Raw genomic sequence first — 14,866 nt, forward strand, 5'->3', positions numbered from 1 at the left:
TATCAACCACCCCACCCCACCTCCCTCATCACCTACCTGGAGGTACTGGGGCTACAATATCAACCACCCCGCCCCACCTCCCTCATCACCTACCTGGAGGTACTGGGGCTACAATATCAACCACCCCGCCCCACCTCCCCGATCACCTACCTGGAGGTACTGGGGCTACAATATCAACCACCCCGCCCCACCTCCCCCATCACCTACCTGGAGGTACTGGGGCTACAATATCAACCACCCCGCCCCACCTCCCTCATCACCTATCTGGAGGTACTGGGGCTACAATATCAACCACCCTGCCCCACCTCCCTCATCACATACCTGGAGGTACTGGGGCTACAATATCAACCACCCCGCCCCACCTCCCTCATCACCTACCTGGAGGTACTGGGACTACAATATCAACCACCCCGCCCCACCTCCCTCATTACCTACCTGAAGGTACTGGGGCTACAATATCAACCACCCCGCCCCACCTCCCTCATCACCTACCTGGAGGTACTGGGGCTACAATATCAACCACCTCGCCCCACCTCCCTCATTACCTACCTGAAGGTACTGGAGCTACAATATCAACCACCCCGCCTCACCTCCCTCATCACCTACCTGGAGGTACTGGGGCTACAATATCAACCACCCCGCCCCACCTCCCTCATCACCTACCTGGAGGTACTGGGGCTACAATATCAACCACCCTGCCCCACCTCCCTCATCACCTACCTGGAGGTACTGGGGCTACAATATCAACCACCCTGCCCCACCTCCCTCATCACCTACCTGGAGGTACTGGGGCTACAATATCAACCACCCCGCCCCACCTCCCTCATCACCTACCTGGAGGTACTGGGGCTACAATATCAACCACCCCGCCCCACCTCCCTCATCACCTACCTGGAGGTACTGGGGCTACAATATCAACCACTCCGCCCCACCTCCCTCATCACCTACCTGAAGGTACTGGGGCTACAATATCAACCACCCTGCCCCACCTCCCTCATCACCTACCTGGAGGTACTGGGGCTACAATATCAACCACCCTGCCCCACCTCCCTCATCACCTACCTGGAGGTACTGGGGCTACAATATCAACCACCCCGCCCCACCTCCCTCATCACCTACCTGGAGGTACTGGGGCTACAATATCAACCACCCCGCCCCACCTCCCTCATCACCTACCTGGAGGTACTGGGGCTACAATATCAACCACCCTGCCCCACCTCCCTCATCACCTACTTGGAGGTACTGGGGCTACAATATCAACCACCCCGCCCCACCTCCCCCATCACCTACCTGGAGGTACTGGGGCTACAATATCAACCACCCCGCCCCACCTCCCTCATCACCTACCTGAAGGTACTGGGGCTACAATATCAACCACCCCGCCCCACCTCCCTCATCACCTACCTGGAGGTACTGGGGCTACAATATCAACCACCCCGCTCCACCTCCCTCATCACCTACTTGGAGGTACTGGGGCTACAATATCAACCACCCCGCTCCACCTCCCTCATCACCTACTTGGAGGTACTGGGGCTACAATATCAACCACCCCGCCCCACCTCCCTCATCACCTACCTGGAGGTACTGGGGCTACAATATCAACCACCCCGCCCCACCTCCCTCATCACCTACCTGGAGGTACTGGGGCTACAATATCAACCACCCCGCCCCACCTCCCTCATCACCTACCTGGAGGTACTGGGGCTACAATATCAACAAAGCCTCTCACTAATTACCTCAAGACAACCATAATTAGTTCCTCACTATTTGTTCCTTTCAAGACGAGCCAATTAGCAAACACCAGGGAGTAAAAGCAACCAATGATGATGATGATGATAATGATGGAGGCGATGTGATGATGGTGATGATAATGATGTTGGTGATGGTGGCTATGATGATGATAACGATGTTGGTTGATGGTCGTGATGATGATGAAAATGAAGGTGGTAATGAGGCTGTCTACAATGATGATGATGATAATGTTGGTGATGATGGTGATAGTGATAATGAGGGTGATGATAATGATGGTGGTGATGATCATGATGGTGATGATAATGATGGTGATGATAATTGTGATAATGATGGCCGTGATGATAATGATGGTGACGATGATGATGATAATGGTGAAGATGGTGGTGGTGAACATAAGAATGAAGGAACACTGCAACAGGCCTACTGATCCATGCGAAGCAAGTCCATGTCCCCCCCCCAATTAGCCCAATGACCCACCTAGTCAGGTCAGGTCACATTCACTTAAGGAAGGAACACGGCAACTGACCTAGTAGCATAAGCTAGTCAGGTCCAACTCGCACCCGCCCCACCCCCACTCATGTATTTATCTAACCTATTTTTAAAACTACACAACGTTTTAGCCTCTATTACCTGGAGTTTACCTGGAGAGAGTTCCGGGGGTCAACGCCCCCGTGGCCTGGTCTGTGACCAGGCCTCCTGGTGGATCAGAGCCTGATCAACCAGGCTGTTGCTGCTGGCTGCACGCAAACCAACGTACGAGCCACAGCCCGGCTGGTCAGGAACCGACTTTAGGTGCTTGTCCAGTGCCAGCTTGAAGACTGCCAGGGGTCTGTTGGTAATCCCCCTTATGTATGCTGGGAGGCAGTTGAACAGTCTCGGGCCCCTGACACTTATTGCTATAACTCAGTTTGTTCCACTCACCCACAACTCTATTACCAAACCAGTGCTTTCCCATATCCTTCCTGAATCTGAATTTTTCCAACTTGAAACCATTGCTGCGAGTCCTGTCTTTATCTATTCCTGTTTTCCATTTATACACCTCGATCATATCCACCCTAATTCTACGCCTTTCGAGAGAGTGCAGATTAAGGGTCCTCAGTCTATCCTCATAAGGAAGATTTCTGATACATGGGATCAACTTTGTCATCCTCCTTTGTACGTTTTCCAGAGCATTTATATCCATTCTGTAATACGGTGACCAAAACTGTGCAGCATAATCTAAACGAGGCCTAACCAAGGATATATAGAGTTGAAGAACAACCTGAGGACTTCTATCATTTATACTTCTAGATATGAAGCCAAGCATTCTATTAGCTTTATTGCGAGCACTAATGCACTGTTGTCTTGGTTTTAGATTACTGCTAACCAGAACTCCTAAATCCTTTTCGCAATCAGTAGCATTAAGATCTACATTATTTAGGTTATATGTCGCATGGTTATTTTCCTGTCCAACATTTAGAATTTTGCATTTGTCTATACTAAACTGCATCTGCCACTTCTCCGACCATTGCATCAATCTACTCAAATTATCCTGGAGTGCTTTAGTGTCCTCATTAGAATGAATTGGACGGCCTATTGTGGTGTCATCAGCAAATTTCCTTGTCGCTATTTATTCCTTCATCTATGTCGTTTATGTAAATTGTGAACAACAACGGGCCCAGCACTGACCCCTGCGGAACACCGCTTGTGATGTGCCCCCATTCTGATTTCTCCCCATTTATGCAAACTCTCTGCTGTCTATTTGTCAGCCATGCCTCTACCCAGGAAAAAGTTTCTCCTATTCCGTGTGCCTTAAGTTTCCTCAATGGCCTCTGATGTGGAACTATATCGAAAGCCTTACTGAAGTCCATATACACAATATCATATTCATTACCACGATCTACCTCCTCAAACACCTTAGTGAAAAAAAGTTAGTAAATTCGTAAGACAGGAACGCCCCTTTGTAAAACCGTGTTGAGATTCATTAATCAATTTATGCCTATCAAGATGGCTACGAATTGCTTCGGCAATTGATTCCATAAATTTTCCCACTATGGAGGTAAGGTTTATTGGTCTATAGTTCGAAGCTAAAGACCTGTCACCTGCCTTGTAAATAGGTATTACATTTGCCATTTTCCACTTATCAGGCACTATGCCAGTTTGTAGTGATGCGTTGAAAAGATTAGCCAAAGTTATGCTAAGTTCCTCTTTACATTCCTTAAACACCCTTGTAAACGGTTCATCAGGGCCTGAGGATTTGTTAGGTTTTAATTTCTCTTTTTGTCTGAGGACCATGTCACTAGTTACTCTAATCGTGCATAGTTTATTATCGTCCTGATGATAATGATGGTGATGAAAATGGCTTCACTCTGCCAAGGACGACACACACACACACACACACACACACACACACACACACAAACTGACGAGGTGTGAAGAGTGGGTCAGTCCTAAGTCCGGTGCTCTTTCTGGTATATGTGAATGACATGACGGAAGGAATAGATTCAGAAGTGTCCCTGTTTGCAGATGATGTGAAGTTGATGAGAAGAATTCAATTGGACGAGGATCAGGCAGAACTACAAAGGGATCTGGACATGCTGCAGGCCTGGTCTAGCAACTGGCTCCTGGAGTTCAACCCCAAGTGCAAAGTCATGAAGATCGGGGAAGGGCAAAGAAAACCGAAAACAGAGTACAGTCTAGGGGGGCCAAAGACTACAAACCTCACTCAAAAAATATCTTGGGGTGAGTATAATACCGAGCACATCTCCCGAGGCATACATCAACCAAATAACTGCTGTAGCACATGGGCGCCAAGAGCTAAACCTAAGAATAGCATTCTGACATCTCGGTAAGGAATCGTTCTGGACTCTGTACACCGTGTACGTCGGCCCATATTGGAGCATGCAGCACCAGTTTGGAACCCACACGTGGATAAATTAGACACATGTACAACTCTTGGGTATCTTTATTAAGGAAACGTTTCGCCACGCAGTGGCTTCATCAGTCCATATACAGGAGAAGCTTGAAGAACAGGAAGAGAATGAGGTAATCAGTCCCTCAACCTTGAGTCGATGTGGTCAGTCCATCAATCTTGAATAGAGTACCTACTTCCACATTGAACAAATGTGACACCACCTACGACTGCTGCACCTCTCCTGCCTACGGTTTATAAGCTCCTTCTTCGCTCATATGCCGTACTCTATTCAAGATTGATGGACTGACCACATCGACTCAAGGTTGAGGGACTGATTACCTCATTCTCCTCCTGTTCTTCAAGCTTCTCCTGTATATGGACTGATGAAGCCACTGTGTGGCGAAACGTTTCCTTAATAAAGATACCCAAGAGTTGTACATGTGTCTAATTTATCAACGTGTCGGTTCTGTGAACCATTCATCTACAACCCACACGTGGCCAAACACGTCAGGGAATTAGAGAAAGTGCAAAAGTTTGCAACGAGACTAGTCCCGGAGCTAAGGAGCATGTCCTACGAGGAGAGGCTAAGGGAAATCGACCTGACGACACTGGAGGACAGGAGAGATAGGAATATGATAACAACATATAAAATACTGAGTGGACTCGACAAGGTGGACAAAGACGGGATGTTCTAGAGATGGGACACAGCAACACGGGATCACAATTAAAAGTTAAAGGCTCAGATGAGTCACAGGGATGTTAGGAAGTACTTCTTCTGTCATAGAGTTATCATGAAGTGGAATAGTTTGGAAAGTGATGTAGTGGAGGCAGGATCAATACATAGCTTTAAGACGAGGTAGGATAAAACTCATGGAGCAGGGAAGTGTGAGCTAGTAGCGACCAGTGAAGAAGCGGGGCCAGGTGCTATGAGTCGACCTCTGCAACCACAATTAAGTGAGACGAATTAGGTGAGTACACACACAAACACAGTTTCTCTCTCCACATTCAGGATGTGACGTGTTTATGCTCTTATCTGGGTCGCTACACACACACACACACACACACACACACACACACACACACAGGAGCGGGCCCAGGAGCAGAGTCTCGACCCCTGCAACCACAATTACGTGAGTACAACTGGTAGCTACCATCAGGGCAAGTTTCTATGGACAAGTGCCTTTGACAACTGGCATCTAACGCACAGGAATATCAACTGTCATTCAAGAATCTAGATACAACATAGGTTAGGATTATCTTGGAGTACGCAGCACCAGTACGGAACCCACACCTGAAAAAGCATGTTAAGTACCTGCAGTTCAGAAGTATGCAACAAGGCTAGTTCCTGAGGCAAGGGGCGTGAGCTACGAGGAAAGGTGCATAAGTGTTCGCAATAAAGCTAACAGAATCATTGGCTTCATATCAAGAAATATAAATAATAGAAGTCCTCAGGTTATTCTTCAACTTTATATATCCTTGGTTAGGCCTCATTTAGATTATGCTGCACAGTTCTGGTCACCATATTACAGAATGGATATAAATGCACTGGAAAACGTACAGAGGAGGATGACAAAGTTAATCCCATGTATGAGAAATCTTCCCTATGACGATAGACTGAGGGCCCTGAATCTGCACTCTCTAGATAGGCGTAGAATTAGGGGGGGGGATATGATTGAGGTGTATAAATGGAAAACAGGAATAAATAAAGGGGATGTAAATAGCGTGCTGAAAATATCCAGCCAAGACAAGACTCGCAGCAATGGCTTTAAGTTGGAAAAGTTCAGATTCAGGAAGGGCGTAGGAAAGCACTGATTTGGTAATAGAGTTGTGGATGAGTGGAACAAACTCCCGAGTACCGTCATAGAAGCTAAGACCTTGTGTGTTTTAAAAGCAGGCTGGATAAATACATGAGTGGGTGGGGGTGGGTGTGAGTTGAACCTGACTAGCTTGTGCTACCAGGTCTGGTGCCGTGCTCCTTCCTTAGGCTGGGGGGGGGGTGTCATGGACCTGCTTCGCATGGGCCAATAGGCCTGTTGCAGTGTTCCTTCTTTCTTATGTTCTTATGAATTGAGCTTAAGGACAGTGGAGGACAGAAGAACCAGGGAAGGCATGATAATATACAAAACACTCAGGGGAACTGATAAGGTAGATAGGGATAAGCTGTTTGAGAGGCGAGAAACGGGAACCCGGGAACATCGCTGAAAAATTAAGTCGCAGGTGAGCCACATGGATGTTAGGAAGTATTTCTTCAGTCACAAAGTGGTCGGGACATGGAATGATCCTGGTACAGGAGTGGTGGAAGCAGGCTTCACACAGAGTTTTAAGACCAGGTACGACAGGAGCCCACGAGGTTAAGAACATAAGAAAGAAGGAACACTGCAGCAGGCCTACTGCCCCATGCGAGGCACGTCCAAGTCTCCTATGGGCTCAAGCAAATGCCCTAACCTAGTCAGGTCAGGTCACATTCACTTAAGGAATGAACACGGCAACTGACTTAGTAGCACAAGCTAATCAGGTCCAACTCACACCTACCCACACCCACTCATGTATTTATCTAACCTATTTTTAAAACTACACAACGTTTTAGCCTCTATAACTGTACTCGGGAGTTTGTTCCACTCATCCACAACTCTATTACCAAACCAATGCTTTCCTATATCCTTCCTGAATCTGATTTTTTTCCAACTTAAAACCATTGATGAGCTTGGGGAAAGTGATCACAAATCACTCAGTTTTAATATATCATGGAATTCCCCTAATAATGGCAATCAAGTCTCCGTCCATGACTTTCGCTTGGCTGATTTCATAGGACTGAAAAATTACCTGGGTGGGCTGAACTGGAATGACCTGACTATAGGTCAGGTAGGTGGTGATGGTTGCCGATATGACGTTTTCCATGGCATAGTTCTAGCTGCTCAGACAACTTATGTTCCAAATAAGGAAATCAGATCAAGCAAAAGTGATCCTAAATGGATTAACAATAGATTAAAACATCTCATTGGTCAAAAGAGAGGCATATATAGGCAAATCAAAAGAGGAGAGGTGCAATTAAGAAATCAATATATTCAGTTAATGAGAGAAATAAAAAAGGGAATAAGAAAAGCAAAAAGAGATTATGAGGTTAAAGTTGCAAGAGAATCGAAGACTAACCCAAAAGGATTCTTTCAGGTATACAGAAGTAAGATCAGGGACAAGATAGGCCCACTCAAAAGTTACTCGGGTCAGCTCACAGACAGTGATAAGGGAATGTGTAGAATTTTTAACACATACTTCCTCTCAGTTTTTACTCAGGAGGATACTAGCGATATTCCAGATAATAAATTACGTAGAACAGGATGATAATACACTATGCACGATTAGGGTCACAAGTGACATGGTTCTTAGGCAAATTGATAAATTAAAACCTAACAAATCCCCAGGTCCTGATGAACTGTATGCAAGGGTTCTAAAGGAATGTAAAGAGGAGCATAGCAAACCTCTGGCTAATCTTTTCAACATATCACTACAGACTGGCATGGTGCCAGATAACTGGAAAATGGCAAATGTGATACCTATTTTCAAAGCAGGTGACAGGTCCTTAGCTTCGAACTATAGACCGATAAGCCTAACCTCGGCATTAAACATCTTCAACACACCCAGAGAAGACACTGCCGAGAAGAGATACATAGTCCTTCCCACCAACTCCATTGCCAAACATGTTTCCAACATCTTTGCCAAAACATCATTCCAAGTATCTACCTCCACAACCAAGACCATCAAGGACATCACCAGTAGTAGGCAGGACAAGCCTCCATCCTCTGCAGGGGTATACATAATCCCTTGTAATGACTGCAACAAGTTATACGTGGGCGAAACATCAAGGGACCTCCAAACACGTATTTCAGAACACCAATACGCAAGCAGGTCTGACGACACAAGGAATGCCTGCGTACAACACCGTAATTCACACAACCACTTGATAAACTACAGAAACTCAAGACTTATCGCCACAGAAGACAACACTCAATACCGAAGAATCCTGGAATCATCACTTATTTCTATATCCGACAACTTCAACCAGAATAGTGGCTTCTATAACATAGCTGAACCACTTGCCAAGAAACTTCTTCATCGCTATCCCACATAAGAACACTGTAGAAGGTCTGCTCACAAACTTATCCAATCTCCTTTCCAAGCTACCCAAGTTTTTAGACTCTATAGCCCCACTCGGTACATCATCAGATGCAGCATTCTTCACCTGACCTCAGCCGGACTATAAATACTCGCGTTCCTTCCACCCCAGGTAGTTCTGTTTGTGACTTGAAAAAGCCCACTGTGTGGGCGAAACGTAGTCAATAAAGGATCACATTATACTGCATTTGTGTTTATATTGCCATTGTGTCGGTATTTTATACCATTTATTTCCAAGCTTAACCTCCATAGTGGGAAAATTTATGGAATCAATAATTGCCGAGGCAGTTCGTAGCCACCTTGAAAAGCACAAATTAATCAACGAATCTCAGCATGGTTTTACAAAGGGGCGTTCCTGCCTTACGAATTTATTAACTTTTTTTTCACTAAGGTATTTGAGGAGGTAGATCATGGTAATGAATATGATATTGTGTATATGGACTTCAGTAAGGCTTTTGACAGGGTCTCACATCAGAGACTATTGAGGAAAATTAAGGCACATGGAATAGGAGAAATTTTTTCCTGGATAGAGGCATGGTTGACAAATAGGCAGCAGAGAGTTTGCATAAATGGGGAGAAATCAGAGTGGGGAAGAGTCACGAGCGGTGTTCCACAGGGGTCAGTGTTGGGCCCCCTGCTGTTCACAATCTACATAAACGACATAGATGAGGGCATAAAGAGCGACATCAGCAAGTTTGCCGATGACACCAAAATAGGCCGTCGAATTCATTCTGACGAGGACATTAGAGCACTCCAGGAAGATTTGAATAGACTGATGCAGTGGTCGGAGAAGTGGCAGATGCAGTTTAATATAGACAAATGCAAAGTACTAAATGTTGGACAGGACAATAACCATGCCACATATAAACTAAATAATGTAAATCTTAATATTACGGATTGCGAAAAAGATTTAGGACGATTGCCGTGTTCCTCCCTTAAGTCAATGTGACCTGACCTGACTAGGTTGGGTGCATTGGCTTAAGCCGGTAGGAGACTTGGACCTGCCTCGCATGGGCCAGTAGACCTGTTGCAGTGTTCCTTCGTTCTTATGTTCTTATATTCCTTTATATCTCTCCAAGAATAAAGATCTTTCCGCACCCTATCCTTCATAACACCGCCTTCCCCAACCTCACCTAATCCCCGTTAACCAGTTTCCCCAGCCCCACCACTCAAATGCAGATGAACTATAGTGATTAACTGAATAAAAGCTAAAAGAAACAAACCCAGGCATTATAATTTTCAGAGAGAGACAAAGCTTACGGAGGTAACTTATGTATATCCGGTACGGGTAGGGGCAAAGAGTGACCCTGCTAATCACAGGCCAGTGAAGTTTATAAATGATGATGATTATTATTATTATTATGGTTATTCAGTGACTGAGTGATCTGAAGCAATCAGGTTTGATGCACGATAGGGAGAATAGCTTCAATTCCTATGATGAGGAGTCCTTCATCAGCATAAAAAAATTGAAGATTGAGACACTTATGCAGCATATGGGAATCTTTATTCAGGAAACGTTTCGCCACACAGTGGCTTCATCAGTCCAATACAAAGAGGAAGGCGTAAGGAGAGGTTTTTCAAACCATTCATCACATAAAAAAAATTAGTTAAGCTGAGATCAGAGAGATAACCAGAGGTGAGCTGAGTAACTACACAGAAAGTACAATCAACACTATGGAACTCAAGGTAACGGTAATTAAAAAAATTAAATTCATTATTTTCAAATATTTGTGGATAAAATCGTCTTCATACGACAGAAATAAAGCGAGAGGAGCGTTTTGTTCTCTAAAGAAATGCTCCGGCATCTATAAATCTTAGCCAATATAGCGAAATATAATCGAATGAAGCTTCACAAATAAAAACATTGATTACAATACGAATTTGTGAGGATTTTAAACTGCGCCTGCCATGTTGCTCTTAAAATATTTTATTTCATATGCGACCCGATTATCTCTTCACTACGCTCCCATGCTTAGTGAGTCGAGTCATATGTAAAGTCGTATCTTAGCTTTATAAGTCTTCTATTATTTCTATTATTCCTTGAGACTGTGAGAAAGCGCATGGAATTGCACTCTTTCCTCACTGCTCATTATATATATATATATATATATATATATATATATATATATATATATATATATATATATATATATATATATATATATATATATATATATATATATATATATATATTTGTCTAGGTAAAAAGGTACAATCACAAAGTAGAGGCAACTGCTAGTTTGGTCAGTCAGGTGGGACTAGAATATCAGCTAAGCACTACTATTGAGGAGTGTTGTGTACCTGTCACCAGCAGTCCCATACTTCGTACTGGTGTGTGATGTCTGCTCTGCTCTGCACACGCTGTCACCCCGTCACTTGCCATTCTGGCATCGGATCAGTGCTCATGTGTCAGAGCTCAGCCTGAAGTGAGATCGCGGTCTAGTCATTGCCTGTGACTCTCCATGTTCATAGCAGTAATTGTGTTATTGAGAACTGGGAGGTTTCAGAGGCAGTTGGTACTAACACGTCACTATCACTGTGGTTTAAAAAGAGCAAACACCCGGACATACATATTACAAAAATGTATCGTTTGATCGAGGTCCCAGGACCGACACCATTTTCCTGGTGTTTACTCATGTGTGGTTTTAAAGTACCTGTGAGTATCAGTTACTTAGGTTTATACTACTATTACCGTGTGCAGCTACCTACCTACATCTTATACAAAGCCTCGCTGGTTATTTACGCCCTCAAATAACTGGAGTTAATAATTGGAATTCCAGAGCCTAGTCTTAAAATACGTGTGTTAAAGACGTTATCATGGACTGGTAAACTGTTTAGTCCCAGCCAATCCTCTTTTTTTTCCATTAAAAAAGTATACGCATTTCTCTAAGAAAGGTTTGCAGTAAATTTCTCAGTTAGCTTTGGGTGTTCTTTGTGCGCCGAAAATAACTAATTATAAGGCACCACACCGGAAAAAATATAAGATATGTATATGGCCTCCACTCCAAACCAACAGATACAGATACTAATGCCGGAAAAAAAATCCCCCCCCCAGTACCAACAATACCACCAGTCCGATAACATTCTTTGAAAATATACAGGGTCTAAAGCCAGCAACAAACAACAAAATACCTTTCATCCGTGGACTGCTTGCAGAGGCAAAGGCAATGTTCGCGGCTTTCACTGAGACCCACATAAAGGATCACTTGGACAACGAAATATGGATCCCAGGTTACAACCTATACAGATGTGACAGAGTGAACAGGCAAAAAGGGGGGGGGGGGGTTGGCCTGTACATTGCAGAGTCACTTGTTTGCACAGAACTGCTTAATGCCTCAAATGATGTAGTGGAAGTTTTAGCAGTAAAGGTCGAGAACCAAAACCTAGTCATTGTGGTAGTCTACAAGCCTCCGGATGCAACATCCCAGCAATTCCAGGAACAGCTGTTAAAAATTGACCACTGTCTGGAAAATCTTCCAGCTCCTGCACCCAACATCTTGCTCCTGGGGGATTTCAACTTAAGGCACCTAAAATGGAGGAATATAGCAAATAATATTGTTGCAGTAATAACACCAGGAGGCAGCTCTGATGAAAACTCACACTCACACGAGCTTTTAAATCTCTGCACAAAATTCAATTTAAACCAGCAAATAATAGAGCCTACTAGACTGGAGAATACACTAGACCTCATCTTCACTAACAATGATGATCTGATAAGAAATGTCACCATATCAAAAACAATATACTCAGATCACAATATAATTGAGGTTCAGACATGTATGCGTGGAGCCCCAGACCGACATAATGAGACTAGTCACGAGGGAGCATTCACCAAATTCAACTTCAATAACAAAAACATAAAGTGGGACCAAGTAAACCAAGTCCTAACCGATATAAGCTGGGAAGATATACTAAGCAACACAGACCCCAACTTATGCCTAGAACAGATTAACTCGGTGGCACTCGATGTATGCACAAGGCTTATTCCTCTAAGAAAAAGGAGGAGTAGATGTAAAATAGAAAGAGACAGGCGCTCCCTTTACAGGCGACGGAAAAGAATAACAGAGCGGCTAAAAGAGGTCAATATATCTGAAATGCGTAGGGAGACACTGGTCAGAGAAATAGCAAGCATCGAACTTAAGCTAAAAGAATCCTTTAGGAGTCAGGAATCGCGGGAAGAACTAAAAGCCATAAATGAAATCGAAAGAAACCCAAAGTATTTCTTCTCCTATGCCAAATCAAAATCGAGAACAACGTCCAGTATTGGGCCCCTACTTAAACAAGATGGGTCCTACACAGATGACAGAAAGGAAATGAGTGAGCTACTCAAGTCCCAATATGACTCAGTTTTTAGCAAGCCGCTAACCAGACTGAGAGTCGAAGATCAAAATTAATTTTTTATGAGAGAGCCACAAAATTTGATTAACACAAGCCTATCCGATGTTATCCTGACGCCAAATGACTTCGAACAGGCGATAAATGACATGCCCATGCACTCTGCCCCAGGGCCAGACTCATGGAACTCTGTGTTCATCAATAACTGCAAGAAGCCCCCATCACGAGCCTTTTCCATCCTATGGAGAGGGAGCATGGACACGGGGGTCGTCCCACAGTTACTAAAAACAACAGACATAGCCCCACTCCACAAAGGGGGCAGTAAAGCAACAGCAAAGAACTACAGACCAATAGCACTAACATCCCATATCATAAAAATCTTTGAAAGGGTCCTAAGAGGCAAGATCACCACCCATCTAGAAACCCATCAGTTACACAACCCAGGGCAACATGGGTTTAGAACAGGTCGCTCCTGTCTGTCTCAACTATTGGATCACTACGACAAGGTCCTAAATGCACTAGAAGACAAAAAGAATGCAGATGTAATATATACAGACTTTGCAAAAGCCTTCGACAAGTGTGACCATGGCGTAATAGCGCACAAAATGCGTGCTAAAGGAATAACAGGAAAAGTCGGTCGATGGATCTATAATTTCCTCACTAACAGAACACAGAGAGTAGTCGTCAACAGAGTAAAGTCCGAGGCAGCTACGGTGAAAAGCTCTGTTCCACAAGGCACAGTACTCGCTCCCATCTTGTTCCTCATCCTCATATCCGACATAGACAAGGATGTCAGCCACAGCACCGTGTCTTCCTTTGCAGATGACACCCGAATCTGCATCACAGTGTCTTCCATTGCAGACACTGCAAGGCTCCAGGCGGACATCAACCAAATCTTTCAGTGGGCTGCAGAAAACAATATGAAGTTCAACGATGAGAAATTTCAATTAACTCAGATATGGTAAACATGAGGAAATTAAATCTTCATCAGAGTACAAAACAAATTCTGGCTACAAAATAGAGCGAAACACCAACGTCAAAGACCTGGGAGTGATTATGTCGGAGGATCTCACCTTCAAGGACCATAACATTGTATCAATCGCATCTGCTAGAAAAATGACAGGATGGATAATGAGAACCTTCAAAACTAGGGAGGCCAAGCCCATGATGACACTCTTCAGGTTACTTGTTCTATCTAGGCTGGAATATTGCTGCACACTAACAGCACCTTTCAAGGCAGGTGAAATTGCCGACCTAGAAAATGTACAGAGAACTTTCACGGCGTGCATAACGGAGATAAAACACCTCAATTACTGGGAGCGCTTGAGGTTCCTAAACCTGTATTCCCTGGAATGCAGGAGGGAGATACATGATTATATACACCTGGAAAATCCTAGAGGGACTAGTACCGAACTTGCACACGAAAATCACTCACTACGAAAGCAAAAGACTTGGCAGACGATGCACCATCCCCCCAATGAAAAGCAGGGGTGTCACTAGCACGTTAAGAGACCATACAATAAGTGTCAGGGGCCCGAGACTGTTCAACTGCCTCCCAGCACACATAAGGGGGATTACCAACAGACCCCTGGCAGTCTTCAAGCTGGCACTGGACAAGCACCTAAAGTCAGTTCCTGATCAGCCGGGCTGTGGCTCGTACGTTGGTTTGCGTGCAGCCAGCAGCAACAGCCTGGTTGATCAGGCTCTGATCCACCA

The 14,866-nt window shown here is 44.5% G+C and overlaps 1 protein-coding gene across 5 annotated transcripts in view; it reads right to left on the minus strand.

The window, feature by feature from the left end:
* Positions 1–14,866, minus strand: part of Galphao (G protein alpha o subunit) — a 705,635-nt gene that overhangs the window by 401,585 nt on the left and 289,184 nt on the right. The window lies entirely within an intron of this gene.

This window comes from Cherax quadricarinatus, chromosome 15, assembly GCF_038502225.1.
Source record: "Cherax quadricarinatus isolate ZL_2023a chromosome 15, ASM3850222v1, whole genome shotgun sequence".
NCBI lineage: Eukaryota > Metazoa > Arthropoda > Malacostraca > Decapoda > Parastacidae > Cherax > Cherax quadricarinatus.